At 42.7% G+C, this 5,221-nt stretch overlaps 1 non-coding gene across 1 annotated transcript; it reads left to right on the top strand.

Moving 5' to 3' along the window:
* Nucleotides 1-4,850: 4,850 nt before the first annotated feature.
* LOC131241782 (small nucleolar RNA R71) lies at nucleotides 4,851-4,957 on the top strand. The gene has a single exon (XR_009169348.1). It is a non-coding gene; the product is annotated as a small nucleolar RNA R71 (small nucleolar RNA).
* Nucleotides 4,958-5,221: the final 264 nt, after the last annotated feature.

The following is a 5,221-nucleotide window of genomic DNA, read 5'->3' as shown; positions in this document are numbered from 1 at the left end:
TGGAATTTCGAGGGAATCTTCATAACATGTCTCATCAATCAATCAATCACTCATGTTGGGCCCCCCAAAAATCAGCTGTGTGTGGTGCTCAGGTGGCCCACATCACAGGAAACAGTGGGTTGAACTCTTCCATTGAAACCCTTTTTTGGGTGTCCAGAAGTTTTGGATTATTATGAAATTTATTTTTCCACTTCATATGGGTCCGTATGACCTCATCAACGGACTGGATAGCAGATAAACATCACCATGGGTCCCAGTTCCACGTGACCTTATGAACAGTTGGGTGGCAGATAAACATCACCGTGGGCCCCTGGTCAGTTTGGATGGCAAATAAACATTCGGTGGGCCCCAGGTCTTCATGACCCTATCAACAGTTTAGATGGCAGATAAATATCACGGTGGGCCCCATGTATATGTTGGATGGCAAATACATATCACGGTGGGCCCCGGTCTACATGACCTTATGAATAGATTGGATGCAAATAAATAGTACAGTGGGCCCCCAGGTCCACGTGACCTTATAAACACGTTAGGTGCAAATAAATATTATGGTGGGCCCCCAGGCCTGCATGACCCTATCAACAGATTGGGTGGAAAATAAACATTTCGGTGGGCCCCAGGTTGGGTGGGAAATAAACATTATGGTGGGTCCTACTTGGGACCCACTTGTGTATGAATTGTGTCCACACCTTTCATCAGTGTGGACCTCCACCATTAAGTATGTGATTTATCTATGCCTTCCATCCCTATGGGACCTACCATGATGTATATGTTTCATCCAAACCGTCCAACCATTTTGGAGGTTATTTTAAGGCCATGTGATAAGGCCCATCTTGGTATGTTTGTGGGCCGTCCGTTGAGGCCCACCTTGATACATACAGGGCCCACCTTGATTTATATGAGGCCCATATTACGAGGCCCATTATGACGTATGCAAGGCTCATGTGATTAGGCCCAACTTGATGTATTTGTGGCCCGCCCACTAAGGCCCACTTGAGATATATGAGTCTATGGTTTGAGGCCCATTTGATGTATTTAGGCCCTTGGGTCGAGGCCCAACAAGATCTATATAAGGCCCATTGCAATGTGTGATTCATAGCAGGCCGTGCCTTGGGAGCGATGTTGGTTTGACGTCCACATTGTAAGGATGATGTTGGTTAAATGTCCGCATTGTCACTCTCCCTAGGGCCCATTAATAGGCCCATACTTGTAGTGTGTAGGCTGTCTAGGCCCATCTTCGCTATGCACAGAGCCCATCATTATGTAATATGCTTAGTATAGATCCATGATCATACACATCATATGTATGCTTGATATGAGGAGTGACTGATCATAGCATATGCCCTCAGGCAGATTGTTTATGGGTTCCCTGATATGCGGATTTTCCCTTCATGAGTGCGCAGTACGCGCATGATGGTTGCATGTTTGGTAGGGTAGTTCATGCACTTTCATCATGTGATTGTGATTATTGTATGCCCTAGTGACATCAGGGCCACAGCCTCCATAGACACATCGTGGATGGCTGGATTGGATACCGGAAATATTGTTTCTAGAATCGAGGTGCTATAAATGTCCCTGGGTGAAAATCCCTAAACCCGATGGTACCAGAGGATGACTCCAACGTCGAGACCGAGTAAATACATGACGCGCGAGGGCCGCATACCAGTAGGCTATGTCTCCCACTGTGGCGTGGTCGGTTGGAAAGGGGTGTGACCTTACCCGCTTGAGTGAGGGGGCAATTTCTAGGTTGACTTGACCAACTTGAGGAATCGGTCTGCTATCGAAGAGCCGGGCCCGATATTGGCAGACGGATAGTGAGGTCTCGTCCACTCTCCCATTTGTGCGTCCGGATAGGGGTGGCAAGATGGTGTAAAGTGTACTAGACCCCGATGATTATCCAGACTGAGAACTATACTGATATTTGATATTGTGGATGAGGATTGGCATGCTTGAGTTGCACCTTGCATCGCATGGCCGTGTTATGGTCGATGGCATTCATATCTTACACCGCATAGCCTCGGTACGGCTGATTGCATTCATGTATCTATCAGCATGATTCCGCATTACTCTGACCTTGCATTCTGAGCACGCTTATATTGCGCACACACTTACACCACCCTCTAAGATTTCTATAAGCTTATACACGATTGATGCGTGCAGGTGACGCCAGGATGTAGCCATAACATAGTAGCAGCAGGAGCGTACAGACGAGCTTTTGGAGTTTCTATCTTTTGCATTATCTTGTATTCCCTTCAGATGCATTGTACTTAAAAGTTTTTTATCATAGTGAATTTTGTGATGGTGTTCTTGTGGTTATTGTTCGTGGGTTATGCTTGTAGTTATGCTCACTACGAATCAGACTGATGATTATAAATCCTCCTTATAGCATCCCAGGATCGGAACCTGGTGTATGGGTTCCGGGAGCCGAGAATGGGGTACTATGGAGCTGTCGGTGTCGGATTTAGCGATTAGGAATTTTGTGAGCCCGGTTTTTGAGTTCGGGGGTGACAAGCTAGCCTTTCCAAAATCTGATTGATGAAGGGAAAAGGAAAGTAGTCCTTCCTCGTGATGGTATTCAACTTCTTGTAGTCAATGCACATTCTCCAACCAGTAGTAACTCTGGTTGGCATGAGTACATTGTTGGCATTGGCTACGATGATAATTTCGAACTTCTTAGGAACCATCTGAGTTGGACTCACCCATTGACTATCGGATATAGGGTATATGATACCCACATCTAATAGTTTAAGAACCTCAGCCTTAACCACTTCCTTCATGTTTGGATTTAGTCTACATTGTGATTGCCGAGAAGTTTTTGCATTATCTTTAAGATAAATGCGGTGAGTACAAATCGAAGGGTCATTCCCTTGAGGTCCACAATCGACCATCCAAGGGCTCCCTTATGGTTAATGAGAGTAGAGATGAGCATACTCTCCTGTTCTTACTTAAGGTGGGAAGAAATCACCACTGGGTATGTCTCATCTTGACCTAAATAGACATATTTCAAATCAGAGGGCAAATATTTTAGGTCAAGCTTCGGTGCCTTGAGGTTAAACGGTAGAGGCACTACATCAATTTGGGAAAATTCTTCAAATTGTGGCCTCCACCGGTTAATTTCAAGTACCGGTACGGTATCAAGCATCGCACCCGTCTCCCTAATCATATCGTCATCTAAATTATGGGAGTGGGCCAAGCACGTCTCTAGAGGGTCAGAGGATAAGGTCATCAAAGTTCTATCCTCCATGAAAGAATCAATCAATTTAACATTGTGGGCATCATCATCATCCTCTACCTGTTTTACCGTATTGAAAAAAATATTTAACTCCAATGTCATATTTCCAAAAGACAAACTCATGACTCCATTCTTGCAATTAATGATTACATTTGATGTGGTAAGGAATGGGCGATCAAGAATGATAGGAATTTGAGTGCTCATGTCCATGATGGGTTGAGTATCTAAGATGATAAAATCTACTGGATAGTAAAATCTGTCAACTTGGACCAACACATCATCAATTATCCCTCTCGGTACATGAACTGAGCGATTAGCAAGTTGTAATATGGTCTGGGTGGGTTTCAATTCACCCAAACCTAGTTGTTCATAGACCAAGTAAGGAATCAAATTTACACTACTCCCAAGTCAAGAAGTGCATGCTCAATCCGATAGTTCCTAATTACACAAGCGATGGTTGGGCTACCGGGATCTTTGTATTTTTGTGGCACATCTTGCTTTAGGATGGCACTCACTTTTTCAGTTAAAAAGATTTTCTTTTGAATATTTTGCCGTCTTTTGGTCGTACACAAGTCTTATAGGAATTTGGCATATGAAGGTATTTGTTTAATTGCATCCAGTAAAGAGATGTTGACATTCACTTATTTTAGCACCTCTAAAATGTCCTGAGAGTTAGGGAGAGGTTTTGGTGCAACCAACCGTTGGGGGAATGAGGCAATCAGCTTGCCTTGAAGTTCTGGTTCCAATTCTTGTAGAACAGTGCTAGGTCTATCATCGTTGTCCTCTTTCAGATCCTTAGGCTTTTCAGCCCTTACCGAAATAGATTTGTCAATTATCTTCCCACTCCTAAGAGTGGTGATAGACTTACCTTACCCCATTTGATTTGAAGAGCTTAGATCACTTATTTCGTATTACAGTTTAAGATTGAGTAAAGGTTGGGCTGGAAGAATCCCTTTTACTATAACCATAACATATGAATCCATCTTTTGTATATATTTTGTAAGTTCTCATATTGGTTGAGTAAGCTCCTGAGTTTGTGTGGAATTTTGAACCGGTTCTTCTTGAGGCTTCACTTGATTTGGAATTTAATTAAAAAAACCTTGAGGGTAGCAGTTTGTCCATTCCTCCAACTGAAGTTTGGATGATTTCTCCAATTAGGATTATATGTATTAGAGGTAGGTCCATTGAAAGGTCTTTGGTAATTGTTCACGTCATTGGATTGCTCATTCAACACCTCTTGAAAGGCAGGTATTGTTGGACAATTTCAGTTGTGTGAATGTTGCAAGCACAAATACCACAAATAGTTTCCTTAACCTTATCCTTCTTTTGTTTCATGGCCTCGAATTTCCTTATGAGATTAGCCACTTTAGCATTGATATCATCATCCTCTTTCAGAAGGTATAATCCACCCCTCTCTTTTGATTAAATGGGCCTAGAAGTGGTGCTTGATTTTGGGTACGTGTCTCATGATTGTGCGTTTTCAGCAAGTCTATCCAAGTAGTCCCACACATCATCGACATTTTTATTCATGAATTCCCCATTGCACATTGTCTCAATCAATTGGTGCATGGAAGATGTCAGTCCATCATAGAAAAAGTGTATAATGCGCCACATTTTAAAACTGTGTTGTGGGCATGAACTGACAAGATCCTTGAACTGCTCCCAACATTGGAAGAATGTTTCATCCTCCTTTTGGGCGAAGTTCATGATTGACTTTCTAAGGGTGGTAATTTTATGATGTGAAAAAAATTTCTTTATGAACTCCCTTATCATGTCATTCCATGTACCAATAGATTTGAGATGTAGTGAATGCAACCATGTCTTAGCTTTCTCTTTCAAAGAAAAGGGAAAGAGTTTTAGTCTGACTGTGTCCTCAGACACGTTAGGAAAATATAAAGCGGCTATGATCTCATCAAACTCTTTCAAGTGTAGATATGGACTTTCAGATTCAAGTCCATGAAATTTTGGAAGGAGTTGGATCACCCCTGG

Source organism: Magnolia sinica, chromosome 3 (assembly GCF_029962835.1).
Source record: "Magnolia sinica isolate HGM2019 chromosome 3, MsV1, whole genome shotgun sequence".
Lineage (NCBI taxonomy): Eukaryota > Viridiplantae > Streptophyta > Magnoliopsida > Magnoliales > Magnoliaceae > Magnolia > Magnolia sinica.
This window is presented reverse-complemented; position numbering and strand designations above follow the sequence as displayed.